At 40.6% G+C, this 19,818-nt stretch overlaps 1 protein-coding gene across 3 annotated transcripts in view; it reads left to right on the forward strand.

The window, feature by feature from the left end:
• The window catches only part of Vav3 (vav guanine nucleotide exchange factor 3), a 303,685-nt gene that overhangs the window by 163,002 nt on the left and 120,865 nt on the right, over positions 1–19,818 (forward strand). The window lies entirely within an intron of this gene.

Consider the following 19,818-nt stretch of genomic DNA (forward strand, 5'->3'; position numbering starts at 1 on the left):
CATGAGCTAAAAACTGCAGAAATAATTTGCAGCTTATGCCACGTGCAGTTTTCCTGTCCCTAGGAGATTTACGTATGCCTTCGTTCAAATTGTACTCTAGAGCTGAGATGCTCAGAGTCCATGACTTCCTCATATTTGTCTCCCCTCCATATTCCTGATGCTTAGTGGCACTGGCCCCCACCACACCTTCTCTCAAATTTAGAAGAAAAGATTTATTCCCCTATAGTTTATATGGTTTAATTTAGATGTTCTGACGGTGTCACAGGGGAGACTCAAGGCCTGCCCCTATCCTCTCCACTGCCCTCTCAATACCTGTGGTGTGACCATTCTTTCTGCTCCCTGTAATCACCTGTTCTTCTCACCTCAGCCTTTCTGGGGAACTGCCACCAACTGGTCCATCAAGAGCACCTCTCTAACCCATCCTGATGTTAGAGTGTCAACACCATGTCGTGTGTCCCCTTTCTTTCAATTTCAAAGAAAGTTCTAGAAACTTCAAGAGAAGATTCTCTTTGTTATCGCTTCATGAAAGACCCACATGCTTATGATAGCAGATGCATACATGATTTTTACAGGCACTATTTCAGATTTCTGAGTGTGTACTGGTGGCAGGCACAGTCCTACGGGGAACACCTAAAAGTAAAAGAGCACAGAGGCCAATTTCTGAAATGCTACCCTTGAATAGTCTTTTATTAAATAGGGGTGGCTGGTAGTGATAAAGGAGAGAATGAGAATGGAGATTATAGAGCCGGCGAGCCTAATTTTAACAGGGTAAAACGGACTTTGTTTATACTTTGGCTCAGTTTTACTTGCTTCCCCATACTTACGCAAAGCTCTGCAAGCGATTTCTGTAGCATGACCATTCCGGAGCTCCTTTGCTGCCTTTTCCTCCTCCCATGCCACTGCCTCCATTCTTCATCATTGTCTTCATGCGGGAGCTGGGCTGCTCAAATCTTCTCAGTTGTATGAATGGGTATGTGTTGTGATTAGCTTTTAGATCATGGAACAGAAAATGTTTTATAGGAAGCCAGGGAATAAATATGAAATGTAGGCCATAAGTCTCTTCAGAACCATTGGATTTTATCAATGTTTAAGTACTAATGCAACAATAGGTAACATGGAAATAAATGAAAAACGGCTGGGGGAGATGTGTGTCTGATCCCTAGTCTGTACTTGTCTAGAGTACACGAAGATGCTTAAGCCTGTGAGTACAGTATGTATCAGCCGTCAAAGGTCTCAGCTGTCATGGACCAACGGTGGGGCTGAACTTCTGTAAAACTTTGTGCTTTCATTGTTGTTGCTTGTTTATTTAATCTAGTAGCAGTGATCTAACTCCAGAATGTTCTCTGTTCTACCAAAACAAAAACAAACCTGGATGAATGGTACCTATGTAGCAATATTTTTACTGTCCAAGTGAATAGCATGATTGTCTGCTCAAAAAAAATCCGGGATCACCTGTTTTAGAAAGTCTTATTTGTGGGCTTTTGCAACAAGAGTGAGGATGAGCCCCAAAGACTCTAGACACAATAGCTCACTAAGCTTTTATCTGCACATTAGCTAGAGAAGACCAACAAGAGAAGACTTTCACTGGTGATTATCTTCACACTCTCGGAGCGTGATCTTCCCAGCTTGAATGCATGTGGGCCTGTTGTTCTCTGGAATTCACTGAGGAAAACTGGACAGTGCAGAGAACACTGATACAATAGCGTTGGCTAAAGAGCAAGCCTCCTTGGGTAATCTGTGTGGGGGTTGTGGAAGAGGTGATGATTCAACTGTGATGGTTCCAGATTTGGTCTCTTCCGAATAGCCAAAGCCTGCCAGTGTCTTCATGCAAACTGTCATGCTTAGTAGCACAGTGCCCCGAACACCGACTTACAGACTTTCTCAGTGTTTGTCTGTCTATATTTATACGTTGGTTAGTTTGAACTGTCAGCTTGTACAACCTAGCATCTACAGTGAAGAGTCTCAATGAGGAATTATCTAGAGCAGTTGAGCATGTCTGTGAATATTGTCAGTTATTCATATAGGATGATCCAACCCACTGTGGGTAGCACTATTCAATAGGCTGAACCCTAAATGACGAGTCAAGGGTCAATGTGTTTATTGCTCTGTACTCTTGACTGCATCTTGGCTATTGGTGATTAGCTTCTTGAGTTACTGACTTTACTTTCAGACTTTATGGGCTGTAACCTAGAATTGTAAGTCAAATAAACACTTCCTTCCCTAAGTTGCTTTTCATCAGGACATTTTGTCATAGCAACACAAATAAAACTTAAGCAGCATGTATATATGTATATGTATGTATATATATATACACACACATATATATATATGCATACATAGAGAGCACACATATACACTTAAAAAACCAAATTTCTTCTAGTTCCTCATACCTTTATTCGATGACCTGAAAAGGCTTTCATGGCACAGTGAGATTGTTCAGCTGGTAAAGGTGCTCAAGCCTGACAACTTGAGAACTAATCCCCTGAACCTATATGGTGAAAGACGAGAACCAGTCCCAGCAAGTTCTTCCTTGATAGCTACACACATATGCACATGCTTGCACATAGGCACATGCAATGGATGAATACATGAAATTATCAAAACTTAGAAGGTCTTCATGACCAGTTTTAGCATGAAGAGTTTGTTTCCAGGGGTGGAATTCAGGCTGGCATGATTTGCTTTGCTGCCTCTGGGTGGTGCTGAGTCTCACAGAGATAACATATTCACATTCATCTCTCATGTTGAAGCCAGTTCAGCCTCCCTGAATCTCATGTATTGTCGATATCCTTTCAAACTTGGCAGTTAAGTTAGTGTAGGGAATTATACTGACAGTCATAAAAAGAAGCAAGACAAGATAAAGCTCAGAACAATCTCAGGTGTCATGAAGTGGAGCCTTTTCGTATCCTCCTTTGTCCGGAAACATGGGAAAGTAGTCCATGCATGAGAAACTATTAGGAGATATTAAGTGGTTCTCTGTTTCTGTTTCTGTTCGGTGGGGATCAACTTCTCTATCTTTGGTTGCATTCAATGCTTATTTGACATTTTTCTGGCGCTGACTGAACATGCTCACGAGAAAGGAAAAGTCACAGTCAGGGAGAAAAGTGAAGGATTGCTATCAAAAATTCCGCCAGCAAATAAGCATTACTCTGGCTAGGATGAAGTGCAAATACTGTTATTAAGCAGAATTAGTGTTGGTTCCCTGAGCCTTTGTAACAGAGCCTTTGATGTGCCGATTTTCTTTCAATGGTGGACAATCACAGCACAACAAAGAGAGGTTCACCTGTCCACTGTGGTGACTGTGCTGTCTCCAGCTTGTCTGGAGACTAACACAAAGAATAAGTGCATTTTTAGAATTGGTTGTTGTACTGAGTCAACTTGGCATACGGTTGCCGCGAGGAAGATGACATAATTGTCACTTAGTGAGTTTTCCAGTATTAAATAAGATTTATCTAGTAAAGTGTCAACCAAACATTTATTTATTCATAAGAAGTGAGAAGATCTTGATCCATACAACACAGATAAAGGTGCATTTGGGAATTGTCGATCTTGGCTTTGGAAGCAAGAAGGACTTTGTCTCTTCTGTTCATGATGTAATAGGTAAGCTCAGGTTGGGTAAAGAGATTGGAAGGTCAAAATTGAAACAACTTTTAAAGATCAGTACATCCTGTACATCTCTCATCATTAGTTTGCCATGTATTTTGCAGCCTCAACAGACATTCTAGGCACTGGGAATATTTGTGGTTAATTCCGCAAGTGAAATTCCTGTGGTAGCCGTGTGTTCTATACTTCACATTCACCGTTCCTATTCTCATATCAGTGTTGTCATGGGGCTACAAAGTGGCGATGAATCACAAGGCCCCATGCATGGGATGGCTTATTCCCCCTGCCATTTCAGTTTAGGGAGGATGGTGCCGCAAGTAACAGTATAGAAAAGAACCCACGTATGTGATGGCACACATTCAGTTCTCAGCCCACTGGGGGTATTACAAAAGGCTGACTTGGACTCCTGACCCTCCTGTCTCTACCTCCAAAGTGCTGTGGTTCCATTTTTACCACCACACCTGGTTAGTGTGTCACTTCCTGAATCCACGCAGAACGCTTCTAACCCTCCCTTAGATGACCACTTTTGGGATAATTGAGCTTAGGCATTTTTCCGAGTCTGTACTTAATACATATTTTCTTTTGAAAGGAAAGTAAAACTTAATTGGAAGTGTTCCTTAACTACTCTAATTAAATGCTAAGAGAGATCAAAGAACAACATTTCTCTCCACCATTATGGGCAGGCTCCAAGGGATGCTAGACTCTGTTTTTGCAGAAAATTGTTGACTTGATATAGACGAGATGTTTATAAACAAATTTTGGGATTCTTGATTGAACTTTGCACAGCACTGTATTATCTTGATTCTTAGTGTATTAGGAAGGATTCTGATTTTAAATCTTCATGGTGGAGTTTTTAGACTCAAGGATCCTATAGTGATAATTCCTTAATATTATACAGTGCCTTAAGTTTCTAAAGTGTTTTGGGATAATACCTCATTTGATACTTAAAGAATCCTGCGAGCTAGCAGAGAAAGTATTAGCCATTAAAAAAAAATCAGAAAATTGAGGTAAGATTAAGTTTTTTTTTTTTTTTTTTTGTGGTTTTTATTTTTATTTCCCTCCAGCTAACAAATGGCAGAGGCTGAGCTTAACCCCAGTCTGGGCATTTTCTGCTCTCCAGGCTGCCTCGTTTACAGCAAGAATGCCCACTGCTGTTCTCCTGGGAAGAAAGTTGCCCTGATTTTGTTTCATAAGTGCAAGGCGCTGTTGAGTAATGCATTTGTATGCTAGATCAGCAATAAGGTTTGGAATTTAAATGTGTCAACTTTTTAGTGTTTTTATAAAAACATATTTGGTGTTTTCATAAAATCAAATAATAGGTAACATTGTGCATATGAACAACAGTTTGTTTGTTTGTTTATTATTTATTTATTTTGGTTTTTTCGAGACAGGGTTTCTCTGTGGCTTTGGAGCCTGTTCTGGAACTAGCTCTGTAGACCAGGCTGGTCTCGAACTCACAGAGATCCGCCTGCCTCTGCCTCCCGAGTGCTGGGATTAAAGGCGTGCGCCACCATCGCCCGGCTGAACAACAGTTTTTAGAGTTGATTTTGGCGTCCACCAATTTTCTTCGGGCAAAGGGAATGAAATACTAACTTGTAAGTTAATTCAGATCATGATTTCGAGTTGCTGTATCTTAACCACAGTGTTGAGCCTAATAAGAATTGCAAATCCATTTTTATTTTCTTTGTTTTGATAGTGTTTTTAATCTTCCACTTGTTTCAGTAATGGAATTTTAGTCTTGGAGTAAAGGAATCGGGAAGGAAAAGCTCCGTGGTCTGAGAGTAATGCCTGGGCAGATATCAGGGTGGATGAAGATGAGTCTGAAATAAATACATCTTTATTTAGTACACAGGTGACACTGGGTGCCTACCACACGTGTTGAAGGGAGGAACAGCATGAGGCACCCTAATTCACCCTAGGATAAACCTGGTACTAAGTGGTGGGAGGATTCTCTTTCGTGGGGAGAGCTTGATTGGACGTGACTATCCCAGACATCTGTCTGACCTGCTTCGTCACTTGAACAAATAGTAGCATCCCTTTCGACCTTTATCCTCTGGCAAAATACTGGAGCTTAGGAACTTACATGATTTGCTTCAGAAGTGGCTAGAATATTCCAAGTATCATTGTTCTATCATTCCTTAGTCCTTGTATTTTATATATCTTTACAGTTATACCATCTCTGTCCACACAAAACAGCCAGGTCTTTAAATAAACGAAGTCGCAAACAGCCTACAAATAGCTTGATAACCTGAGTTGGGGCCCCAGAACCCAACGTGGAAGGAGAAAACTGATACCCAGAAGTTGAATTCTCACCCCCAAACCTGTGCATTAGACTATGTATTCAAATACACACACAATAATGCTAAATAAAATTAAGTAAAAGCAATAATATGGAGAGTGATCAAGGTAGACCCTGAAGCCCGTCTTTGGTTTCCACACTGGTGTGCACATCCATCCGAACATATCCATACAACACATACCCACAAGAAACCTAAGTTCTACCTTCAAACATCAAACTTTGGAGGTTTTATATTTTGCTTCTTTTCATTGCCGAACAAGAACATCTCTAAGAGAGTTCTCTGATTTGCTTGTATCTACCAAACTTCATTTCTGTGGCCTTTGACTGATGAGCCATTGATTAGAGTCAACTCAGGGGTCTGATCTCAGGTAGTACATTAATAATATATATGCACTAAAGCTTCTTCTCGGAGAATATTTGAGCTCTGACATATTGAACAGTAGCACTTTAAATTAAATCTGCTGCCGTCAGTGCGTTAAAAAAAAAAAACTGGATAGCTTAGAGATAGTGATTTATATGTTACAAAGCCAACCTGAGGTCATATGTAGTTTACTAAGACAAAATTTGCACAGTCTGTTTAATTGTGGTAGGGGCTTGGATTGAATTTTTTAATTATCACAACCTCTACGTCTTTAATGCAAGAAAAAAATTAAACTGTTTATCCCCACCTCCAGAGCTTTGATTTGGTAGGAGAGAGAGAGAGAGAGAGAGAGAGAGAGAGAGAGAGAGAGAGAGAGAGAGAGAGAGAACCTAACCTAAAGTGATCTAATGGATTCTTTTCATACCATAAGGGTTAGTAATAAAGAATTACGCATTCGTCTGAGTTTTTCAAGTTTGGAGGGAATCAAGATTAAAGGGATACTTCAGAAAATAATGACCACCTAATTGAGCCCCGAGTTGCATTATCACTTCTTATCTTGAAGATACTCTTGTGTTTGGTTACATTAGCCGAGCACTCCTTTTCAGGAAGGAATTCCTTCTCAGTGCTCGATTAGTGCAAGTTGGCACATAGTCTTCTTAAATATTTTTGCAGAGTACCAGAGAGGACATAGTACATATTTTCACACGCATACAGGAGATTTTTGAAGAAATTTCTCTAGGGAAATGTAATGCAAGTTCCAGGTTTGGAGCACAAAGGTCCTCTTCCTCTTCCCCCAGGTAGTTTGTGGCTTGTTCAGTTGACAACTCCCCCCCCCCCCCAAGAATAGTCTACCTCTTCAATGATCTCAGACAGTTCTCATTCACACTTAGGGCAGATTCACCTGTAGAACAGCTTCCGTAGAGCCACACGGTATCAAATGCTAGACAGCAGCCCTCCAGTCCATAGTTTCCCTTCTCCCCTCGAGGCGAGCTTATGCTAGAAAGCACTGTTTCTTTAGAGCATGCGCTTCCTTTTCCTCTATCTCCCTGTCCAGAAAATTTGCCAGACCCTGCCCAGAAACCGATGGATGAGTGTAGAGGGGTAAGAGTCAGCCTCAGAGGAGATCTGTAACAGTCCCTGTTAGCCACCATCTATCTGACATCAACATATGCTTGCGGTAGACGGTGCAGACCAACGTTCAGCATGACATTTCTGACCCTAGCATACTTGGCTGTAGCATGAAACATTCTAATTGCGGACTACAATGGAATCCGAGGTGAATTAAAACTTTAATTAAATTGCTTGTGTGCTTAATTGCCTAATGCATTGCGCAGTCCAAGTTTCAATTCCTTATTCGATTATAATGAAACTCTTCTCCAACTGAGTTTGTTTGGGGGTTTAAAACCAACTCTGAAAGTGTATTGATGTTTTCAGAGAATCCTTGGTCTTATAAAATTTCACCCTAAGAGATGGAGTGTTTTAGTATTAGGTTTGTATTGACTCTTGATATTGACATGAGTCTCAATGTGCAAAACCCACAAAGGCTAAATCCCAAGGGCTTATGTTTAATTTAGAGTATGGCCAGCTGGCCAGTGTGAACAGGTCTGACAGCTTGACAATCTGAAAATATGACTGGTTGGGGAAATTATCAAATATTAATTTTAAATGTTTATTAGTAGACTGTTTGCAGTTTGGTTTTTAAATTCATTTGGAAAGTGAGGATTCACAGTTATCTCAAATTTTCAATAAACCCCATTTCATAAAGGTGTTTGGAGGTTAAATGCCTAATGATTAATTTATGCATAAGTAATGTTCTTAATAATTTTGAGGAAAGGTAAGGCAGCTGAGGATGATGTTAGAGATGAATAGTAATGAGGACGGAAAAACTCCAGGATTTAAATGTGGAGCTCATATTCATTAGCCTAAAAACAGAATAGGGAACTGGATAGAAAAGAGACTTTGAAATATTGAAGTTCAAAGAGTACTGGATAAGGAGAAAGAAAAAGTTAAAGACAGATGTGACCACAGGACTTGGGCCTGAAATTTTACTCTTGTATCTTTTAAAGAATGCTGAATATTTTTTTGTGACTGACCTATCTCTGTCCTATCTTTTTCCCTTGTGGCAAGAGAAAGTGGAGGGAGTATAGAAGTTAATCGGGACATAAAAATAATACTATAATTAAATATGTTAGTTTCAGTTTCTACCTAGAATTAACAATGTGCTTCTCTTGATCTGGTTTTCTGATGGTCTTTGGAAATACAGTGGATGGATCCTATTCACTGTATGACAGAGGGTATTTAAACATATATGTGTACATGGACATACAGGATAGTTACCCTGTAATGGTAAAGCATCATTGTAAGCTTGACTAAACTTAGACTCACTTTAGAACCACACCCTGGCTATGTCTATGAGTATTTTTCCAGAAACATTTAAGCAAGGAGGGAAGGGTCTACCCAGAATGTGGGCAGCACTATCGCTAAGGTTTCAGACAGAAGAAAAGGGGACGTAAGGCAAAACTAACGTTTATCTCTTTCTGCTTCTCAACTGTGGACACAGTGTGTCCTGCTACCTCCTATTTCTGTGGTTACCGCCTCTCCTCCCTGGTGGACTGTGCCACCAAATCGTGAGGCTAAATAAGCTCTCTGCCCTTCAGTCTCTTCCAGTCAGGCGTGTTGTCATGGCAGTGAGAAAAGTGACTCTTATGGGCCTGTTTGTTAAAGCTTTCGTGTGCTAACGTTGACTGGCTGTTTCAAATTCTCTGTGCTGCATAGGCTTTATTTCATCCCCGGAAATACTCACAATGGTAACATAATGATCAGGATGAGTTTCATCGGTTTAATTATAAATGAAGGTACTGTGAACATTCAGAATCTTCTGGAGGAAACAAGACTGGCAGCGTGTGCTGATTCAACAGGGTATATCCTCTTGTAAAGCTCACGGCATTAATTATGAACCCTTGATCAAAAAGCCCAGCCTCTGTGTGATCCGGGGGAACTTGATTACTAGATTTTTTTTTTTGGAGGAAGCCTTTTGATATTAAAAGCACAAGAAGCCAGAGCATTATTGGGTAGAGAATTGATTGATCACCATTGCCTTTCTCAAAGGCAGTTGGGAGACATGCCCTGGGAAGCTGAAAGGAGCCTGGCAGCCCTTAGAGGTCAGCACTGCCTCGTGAGGAAAGTTAGCAGAGCGCTCTTCGGAGCCAGGGCTCTTCTGTGGGAATTCTTATTGTTTGTTGCCTTGTGAGGATCAGAGCTAAGTACAGTTTAATAAAATTCTGCTTCTGAGTGATTTGTTTGTCTTCGTGTGCAGTCCCCCCCCCCCGCTTCCCTTTTTCCTCTCTGATTGATCTATGTATCTGTGTGTGGACTCCTTTTGTGCTTTTCCCCTGCCCTGAACCCAAAACACTTTGCAAATATCAGAGCTCAAATGGTAAAAAGATCATCGATTTCCCCCCACAGCCCTGAAGGTAAGCCGTCCCATATCATCATTTATTCCTGAGACGGGGGTATTGATAAAATAATATTAAATTCTTTCATTAGAGGGTTTTTTTTTTTTTATCTAGCAGTAACCTAAATTTGAAACATCTTTGCTTGCCTTCATCTACCAGAATTGCTATTTACAAGTACATACATCCCAGGATTATGTGGTTGCCTTGTTCAAGCTATCGGGAAAAAGAATCATATTTCAATTAACTATTTTTCTTGCCTTAAGACTTCTTTGGGAACTGCCAACGTAGTACCCAGGAGACCCACAAAGTAGGCGTCTGACTATCTGGTTTAGCCAGAATGCCTACACGTTTTAGAGTTTGGCCAGAAGTGGGAAAACTCCGAGTGTCTTCTGGACCTAGTGTAGTGAGCTGTACTACTTTCTTCATATCCACCCACCCCTTACCATCTTCAGAGAAAGCTCTGCTCTGTATTATCCAGCCTTCCCCACCCAGATGACCACTGGGGAGATTTAAGGTCCTGCCCATGGTTACATGTCTCATACAGAAGCAGTCAGAAAGAGGAAAAATAGGGGGCAGTCTATCATTTCTCTTTAGATAAGGTTGCTTTTTTTTGTGTGTGATCTTCCTGATGCAAGGGTGTGCCCTAAGCACTGATTTTTACAAGAATAAAATTTAATTCCAACCTCTAAATCCATGTGACTATTTTGGTTGCTTTTGTCTTTAATTTCTGACTTTTATTTTTTTTTATTATTTAAAAAAAAAAAATTCCCAATGTCCTTGTCTCGGTTTAAGTCTTGAGATCTTTCCACTTCCTTTGCAGAACTTTGGACCCAGCCAGCTTTGTAATATGATTTCTGGGGGGTTTCTGTCTAGTATATAAGGAGGACCTGACTATCTCCCTGGAGGCATTGGTGCACATTCATGACCCTTGGAACAAGAAAAAAAAAATTCCTGGCTGATGCTAGAATCTGACCTTTATCCAGTATCTCTGTTACATTGTCAATATGTCTCATGCTGCAACCAGATTGAATTCCTGGCAGGTGCCGAAGACAGTAGGACCTCTGAACCTTTGGTTGGTGCTTTTCACTGACTTGCTATCTCTTCTCTCTTGAGGTGCTAGGGAATGCCTTGCTATTACGCAAGACTTAACAATAAAACATGGGGCGTACACTTCAAGATCTAGGTCGAGTTAAAGACGCGGTGAGCAGACAGTAGTAGTCCCGCGGTTCAACAATATCCCTGAGAATCAACCAAAGGAACCACTTGAAATTTAAAACTTTTTCCATAACAAAAGAGACCAGCAGCAGAGCAGACGGCCCACAGACTGGGAGGAAATTCTGCCAGGTGCACTTCATTCATGGGGTTAATATGCCAAATTTATAAAGAACTGTAAAATTAGGGGCCAAAACCCTATTAATCAATAAGTAGGCTAATGAGGTGGGTAGAGAAGAAAGAAAATATTCTTGACCAGGAATGGTTGTTAAGCAGAGAAGGCTGTGCACTTATGGTACCTTGAAGAAAATGCATCTCTTTTGAGTCCATGGTGGGATGATAATAGTAGAGCTATAATTTTCCTACTTAAAGCATGGTTTTCTTCATAATCCACGTCATGATCTCCAAAGTACTTAATATTGTGAAGTGACTAAGAACACTGTGTGTTAATTGCTTCATGGACTTGGGCAGGTTGCTTGGCTTCACTGAGCTATAATTTGGGAATCACAAAATTGAAATAAAGTATCTCATGGTGTGTTTTGTAACATGGAAATGAGAATACTGTTCACTATTCATTCGTCTCTTCCTGTCCTCTGCTAAGTGCAGAGTGTTCTTTCCTATGTCTTGTTAACTTAGTCTTAATATAAGCTCTTTGTTGATTAAAAATTATATTTGTTCTACTTCCGGGTAGTGGTGGTGCATGCCTTTAATCTCAGCACTTGGGAGGCAGAGGCAGGTGAATCTCTGAGTTTGCGGCCAGCCTAGTCTACAGAGCAATTTCCAAGACATCTAGAGCTACACAAAGAAACCCTGTCTTGAAAAACAAACAAACAAAAAAATTAACAAAATAGCTATTCTCCAAAAGAATGTGTAAATCTGAAAGGCATCATTGTCTTGAGGGCTGGGCAGTACAAGCAAGCTGTGTATGGTGATTGATAGCAACATTTAATTATACCAGTATATCATGAGACTCCCGAGAAAATTGGATCTGCTAAATTGTGGCTGCTCTATGAGGCCGATCATTCATATATAGCTCCAGTTCACCAGCCAGAAACATGGCTCCCAGATTGCTTGTCATATTGAATGCTTTTCTGGGAAGTTGATGGAACTGCGATGGGATGATTAGAAGGAAACGTCCTATGGTTGCAGCTGAGTGCAATGGGTGTGTGACCATAGGCACAAACACACATTCTGTGGGCTGGGGATGCTATTCTGCTCATTGTCTCAGGGATGGGCCCCATGAACAACCCTAGAAACCAAGACTTCTTAAAATACTCCTTTATTACACTCAAGGTCATAGGAATGTTGAAAGCATTAACTTCGGAATTTACTGGGAAATAATTGAATCATGACACTTAGATGTTCTAGTGACCCCTGGAAAATTATTGAAGCCCACTAAGTGATGGGTTTTTAATCTGCAAATGAAGATATCAGTGCTTACTCTGCTGCTTGTAAAAGGTCCTGTACGGCAAAGGACCAGTATGCTCTAGATATCCTGAGTGCTTCGTGATGGCTGATACTGGGGCTTCCTTCTTTCCTTCTAGATTAGTATTGGCTCAGGATTCTGGTCAATATTTCTGTACAGTGTTTGGGGACCTGTTTGGTCATTTCTTACAGGTTCTGGTTCCTGAGACCAAAAGACATTATCTTAGAAATAGAGGTTATCCAACGATGCTAAGGGTGTGTATATGATAGGAAGTAAACAAAGAACTTCCCCCCATTCTCACACACAACTCAATGCAGAATATTTTATCGCTAGTCACCTTCACGTGTGCAGCTTCCTGGAGCCTCTACAAACCTAGTCCTTTCAGGTAATTTTTTAATGCTGCTGTATTTAGACTAATTGAATCCCCAAACATTAGTGATCAAGTTAATTTTTGGTATCTCTTTCTTATCTGAAAGTTGGAGTAGAATTCTAACTCCGTGGTCATCTGATTAGCAACAACCCCTGGCCCCCATTTCCAAAGCTGGCCAGTCTGGATATAGGCATAAGCTCATTAGAACAGATGATGTTCCTTTTAGGATATCACACACACCCACGTTAACAGGTGTTAAACCAGGGTTAACAGTATTACTATAGCAAACGTTTTGCTAGCAGTTCAGTCTGTAAGCTACAAAGAGCACCGTGTCTTACCATTTCACACCTGCCTCCCTGAATTGCCTGTTTTTGAAGAGACCCAAGTCCAGAAAACTTCCATTGCAAACTGAAAAGAACAAGAGAAGTCTAAGCAGAGGGTGGTAGTTGACAGGGGAGGGCTTACTTACGGGTTGAATGTAGCTGCAGCATTTGTGTGTGTGTGGCAGGGGAATGTAGGTGCATGCTCATGTGTGTGTTGGGGGTATGCATGTACCCGGGAGAACAGAGGAGGAATCTGGTGTCTGGTTTTATTAACCTCTGCCTTATTCCTCTCAGTAAATGGGAGTTAGGGGCTGGTAGCTATCAAGCCTCCCCAACCCAGATCCTCCTATTTCTATTCCTCGAGCATGTTCCTAGTCATGTTCAGCTTTCCCTCCCACATAGGTGCTAGGATTCAAACTCAAGTCGAACACTCCTCAACAAGCACTCTTATCCACCAAGCTGTCTCTCATAACTTTTGTGGGCAGTTTAGCATTTGGTTGGGAAAAAAAAAGCCCAGGAATACTATATGTTGTGAGTACAAGTCAGGAATTAACCCTGAGACTGTGATGAAGTTTGGACATGTGGTACTTGATCTGGGGACAGAGGCAAGACCTTGAGGGGAGCTATAATAGTGGGGGGCACCTTGAGGCCTCTCCTAACGCTGGGGCTTGGAAGGCTTCGAGGACTTGATTGAACCCTCTTGGAAAACAACCCTCCAAGGTCAGAGACTTAATCCTGTTTTTATTGCATATTATCTAGTACGCAGTAGGTACTCGGTAAATATTATGAAGTTCTTTTGCTAGGATGTCTTGAGAACACTTTTGAGAAATTTTTGATAGACTATCATGGTGCCAGTCAGACTGTTGTGAGCTTTGTTTTAAGAGTAGCCGCCTGAGCTTTGCTCTTCTGTATGCTTTTTGTCTCAGCTGGGACTTTAAATTATTTCAAAATGGATAGACACTGTAGAAGAGGAAGTCCCAAATCACAAGACAATTTGAAGTTCATTGACAAGGACAGTGAGAAAAGTGTGCTCTGCAGAATATTGTAGTCTGGGCTTCTCTAATGTAATTAGTTTGGAGGGGGTAAAAGCAACATTCAGCAGACAGACTGGAGTAGGGGATGAATCTGATACTTCACCATGGAGAGTGAGACTGACTTGCGTGAACATTTTGAATCTTTCATACACAACTAACTCCGCAAAAAACAGGCTGCCTTGAAATACCCTTTTCCTATTGATTCTGTTTTTTTTGGCATTCATGTAGGAACCTCACTGGGATATCGTGCCCAGTTCAAACCCAAGGTTCATGGGTCACACTACCAACTTACCTTCATGTCCCAAGAAGGCATCATTTGCAATCACAGTTGGATTTGGATTCATTTTCCTTAAAAGTATTTGGAAGGTGCTACCATCGAATTTTGCAGGATACATTCAGAAAGAAGCAGTTTGGATGCTCTGGGATTAGCGGGAGTAAAAGTTAGCTGAGGATCGTGCTTGAGGGTGGGTGGCTAGTGTTCGACACTGAGTTTCTTTCAGAAGGTTCAAGGTCTCCCAGGCTCCCTGCAGTCACAAGGGCATTGCTATTTTCTCCTATAGATGGCTGTCTGCTGAACTTGCCTGCCCCTAATTTGAAAGCACCATTTGTACTGTGTGCCTCTCCTTCTCTCTGCTGTTTCTGCTGAGTCTCATGCCCCTTCACGTCTACTGGCTCTGTCCATGGGGGTAATTTGCTTTCTCAACCCTTTCTGTACATTCCATCTTGCTCCACCACTGAAAGCTTTCTGGACTTTGGTTGGATTATTGGCCGGTAGTCCTCACATTCACCTCTTGTCTTAGTTACTTTTCTGTTGCTGTGAAGAGACAACCATGACCAAGACAACTTATAGAAGAAATGTTTAATGAGGGGCTTGGTTACAGCTTCAGAGGGTGAATCCAATACTGTCGTGGCAGCAAACATGGGAGCAGACAGGCAGGCCTGACCCTGGAGCAATAGCTGAGAGATTATATATGATCCACAGTTAGAGACACAGAGAAAGAGCTAACTGTGAATGATATGGGCCTTTGAAACATCAAAATCTACCTCCAGTGACACACCTCCACCAACAAGGTCACACCTCCTGATCCTTCCCAAACAATTCCACCAATTTGGGACCATTCAAATATATGAGTCTAGAGGACCATTCTTAATCAAACCACCACATCTGTGGCAGCCAAGAACACCTTAGCAGACTAGGATAAACATACTGCCAAACAGGTGTCTTGAGACGAATCCTATCACCTTAATCAATCTGTTAAATGTCCTTCCCTAGCCCTGTTATCTATCCAGATCTAACTCGGTCCCTATATGTCACTGTAGTCTTCAATAATGATCCTATTTATGCTTCGTTTATCTACCATAAACTTTGGTCAACATCTCACAATCTGTCCCCCCAAACAAATGTTTGCCTAAGGCGATCCTCAGAACCCCAGTCCCTCCTGTCCCACCCTAACACAAATCTCTGTTGTTTCACTCCTGTCCTCACCCATCAGTGATGTCCACGACAAGAGAGCCTCCTGGCCTCTCATGCCTGTCCTCAGTGACCTCTAGTTCTCGTGCTGAAACTGACTAAAGCAGACCCCAAGTCCTGCTCAGATTGTCTTGTCTGTTGTTGAATATGAGTCTTCTGTCTTCAGCTTGTAGGGAGCTCAAAGGGACAGGTATCTTATAACCCATCCATCCTGCCAAGGCTAGAATCTTAACAAACAACCTTTTAAAGCATGTCTTTTGGGGATAGAGAGGTAATACGATGGTTAACTCTGCTTCTCGCCCTCCCAGAAGACCCATATTTGGTTCCATGTCACATGGGGACAACTGGTTTTAACTCCAGTTCTGCCTGCATGCATGTGGCATGGTGCCAGAACATGTATGTGCATACACACACACACACACATACACACACACCCCAAATTTAAATACATTTTAAATCTTTTAAAAATATAGTTATTGGCCATTTTATCAAGTAAGTTTTACAAGTTACTATACATATGGTTACTATCCTTTAATAAATGGATTTAACATTTTAAAACTCTCTTTAAAAATGAGTTTTGATTTTGACTTAAGTGATAATGAATATATTAAAATCTTTCTCAGTTTATAGTGAAGTTTTTTTTCTACAAGACTGGTATCTACACACATATGTGATGATAATAGTTAAAGAAGTGCTCGTGAACTTGAGAAGTGGGCCCAGGGGGAGTGCAGGGGAGAGGGTGGAAATAATATAAATAGAAATTCAGTGCTCATGTTTGAAACCGTTGAAAAAGTAAGCTAAAAATAATGAAGCAACACTAAAACAGGCTTTGTATGTAAAGGATGAAATGTTGATTACATTTTTTCATGTATTATTATTTTAGACATTTAAAGGGAAGCATTGGAAAGCCTGTCATTTTCTTCTTTTGTTCCTTAAGGTTTCCGGGAAACAGTACCGCACTCTTCTCAAACACATTTAATAGCCAATACCATATCAGTCGTAATTTACAATTTGCTACAGTTTAAATTCATGTTATCTTTGCTGTTTGAATTGTGTAACAAGTGTATTGGGTCAGAGAGTGAGAATCCTGAGATACCAGTCCTTACCTAGAGGGCAAGACATCTTGTTTAAACACGAACACTGAGATGCCTCTCAATGTTTTCCTCTCTCGACTCACTGACAGGCAAATGGACAATGTATTTTACTGGGAGAATTGAAACAAAGCAGTGTAGCCTAGCTTAACAGTAAATCCGTGATTATAGGTGTCAGATAAATAAATTCACTGCTGTATTCCCAGAGTTCTAAAGTGGCTGGCTCATAATAAACCCTCCATTTGTTTACCATACGAGCAAACGGATTGTATTGTTAGCAAAGAGAAGTTTTAAAATGTTTATTACAAGAAAAGCTTTATTCCCATTCATTTTTCAGGGGGTAGGTATGTCCTCATGTATATCCCTCTACCTTGATAAAGTCTTTAATTTTTCTGCTCAATATTTGTCAAAAATAATAACAGAATCAGCATCTAACATATAGTGATTTTCATCATTTTATCAGTAGAATCTATCAATATGTACATGTTTATTTTTGTTTGTCCTCATCAATTGTGAGTCACAATATGACACAATGGGTACCGATAAATGGGGTCCCTTTTCCTTCTCCAACTCCTGAATGTTGGCCTTTGACCTCAGGAACAGCAGATCTGATTGTTTAATTAAGAAAGTAAAAATAGAAAGAACATGTTGGACGCCAAAAAAGAACCTCATTTCAAGTCTATAAGAAATATAACCCAAATTACCCATAATCTGACATTTCCACTGTAAATTTATTATAGACTTAACTGAGTTTACATTTCATTCAATAATTTCCTTGAAATGTCACTGAAACACAGTGATGGATGTATATTTGAAATTACTACAAAACCAGCTTTGAATGAAATGAAGCCATGTAATATATAATAATAGATAGGAAAATGCTATTTTTCAGAGCCAAACGTCATCTTTTTTTTTATTGGTATTTTGGACATCTTTATTCATTTCCCCAGAGAAAAGACTGCGTGCTTTGGAATATAAGAAATTAAACTTCCTGCGATTCGCACATTTGCTTTGCTTTCCTTCCTTCCTTTTACCAATCCTTACGAATAACTTCCTTCTGAACTCTGTTATTTTTAATTTTTTTGAAGGACCTGATTGTTTTCCTTTTTTCTTCATTTTCTTTGTCCTTGCGAATAACCAGCTGCATAATTAGTCTACCATGTTGTTAAGGGAATGCATTGTGAAAGAAACAAGCAGGAGCTGCGCATTGTTTACTGAGAGATCATGTGGATGGACTTTTGGTAATTATCTATTACTGACATAGGGGATTCGATTTCAGTTTCACAGAGTAGGCCATTTTTAGATATTTAGATTTTATTTCAGAGATTTTTAGTTAGAGAAAGGAATTACCAACGTTTAAAGATATTCTGAGTGTTTTATGTATGTTTGTATGTATGTATGTATGTATGTATGTATGTATGTATGCATGCTTGTATTATAGATACATATTAGAGTACTACTCAGCAGTAAAAAACAAGGACTTCTTGAAGTTTGCAGGCAAATGGATGGAAATAGAAAACACTATCCTGAGTGAGGTAAGCCAGACCCAAAAAGAGGAACATGGGATGTACTCACTCATATTTGGTTTCTAGCCATAAATAAAGGACATTGAGCCTATAATTCGGGTTATTAGAGAAGCTAAATAAGAAGGAGAACCCAAAGAAAAACATATAGACATCCTCCTGAATATTAAACTTCATCAGACAAGAAAAAGAGACAGAGACCCACATTGGAGCACCGGACTGAAATCTCAAGGTCCAAATCAGGAGCAGAAGGAGAGCGAACATGAGCAAGGAACTCAGGACCGCGAGGGGTGCACCCACACACTGAGACAATGGAGATGCTCTATCGGGAACTCACCAAGGCCAGATGACCTGGGTCTGAAAAAGCCTAAGTTAAAACCGGTCTCACTGAACATAGCGGACAATGAGGACTACTGAGACATCAAGAACAATGGCATTGGGTTTTTGATCCTACTGCATGTAGTGGCTTTGTGGGAGCCTAGGATGTTTGGATGCTCACCTTACGAGACCTGGACGGAGGAGGGTTTTCCTTGGACTTCCCACGGGACGGGAGGGAGGGAGGGGGACAGGATTGGGGGAGGGGGAGGGAAAGGGGAGGCAGAGGTGGGGAAGAGACAGAAATATTTAATAAATAAATAAAGAAAGAAAAAAAAACCTAAAAAAAAAACAAAAAAAAAAAAGAAAAATCACATACATTTGAGATGTAAAATGATTAGTCTCATTTTAAGCCTTAGATTAAGAATGTTTCTTTATAAGTGGAGATTTTAGAATTGTCCCTGATTTGACAGCCAGAGTCAACTCTTGTGATCTTTAAAAGCTAAAACCATTATGGTGTGTGTGCCCATGTGTGTGTGCACACTCATGCACATGCCATAGTGCTAAAGCTATTATGGTGCGTGTGCCCGTGTGTGTGTGCACACTCATGCACATGCCATAGTGGACACACCGAGGGCAACTTTCAGCCAGTGCTCTCCTTCTGCCTTGGGTTCCAGGGACTGAACCCAAGTTTTCAGGTTTGTGCACATTTACCCACTGAGCCATCTTTCTTGCCCCTTCTGATGTTCTTTACTGTTTAGTTGGTGGTTCTGAGAGTATAAGAAGCAGTTTACCAAGTCAGATCCATGGTCCAGCCAGCTCACTGCTGTGTTCTGTAGTCAGAGTCAGGGCTGTGTGGGGAATGAGAGATCTTGTGTGTCAGTCCCTATCCCAGAAAACATGAGGTCTTCTTTGGCCCTTGTGGATTGCCTGCACCTGATCTCCCTTTAGCCTTGATGGAAGACACTACTGTTACTCGTGTTACTCAGCATCTTTATCTTTACACTCCTAATGTCCTGTTTTGTTTTAGAGATGATTCGCAATGGACACTCACTCTCCTTTTGGCTGATCCTGTAGAGCAGACTATCACTGCTTTACTCTACCCTCAAATCTGTGATTCTTAGCGAGTGTGAATGGAGACATTGTGTGTGCCTTACTCCGTTTTAAGCTGGTGTCTCTGAACACTTATATGTTGCTTTCTCCAGATGAGATGCCATTTTGAGGTATCTTTACCTTTTCTTAGCTTCAATAGTCTTCAGTTTCTTAAGTTTCCATAGTCATCCCAATAATGCCATTTCCAAATGAGAATTTTGGGTACTCTGTATTTTCAAAGCATCT

The sequence above is a fragment of the Alexandromys fortis genome, unplaced genomic scaffold (assembly GCF_014885135.2).
Source record: "Alexandromys fortis isolate MF-2015 unplaced genomic scaffold, M_Fortis_MF-2015_v1.1 scaffold_176, whole genome shotgun sequence".
NCBI lineage: Eukaryota > Metazoa > Chordata > Mammalia > Rodentia > Cricetidae > Alexandromys > Alexandromys fortis.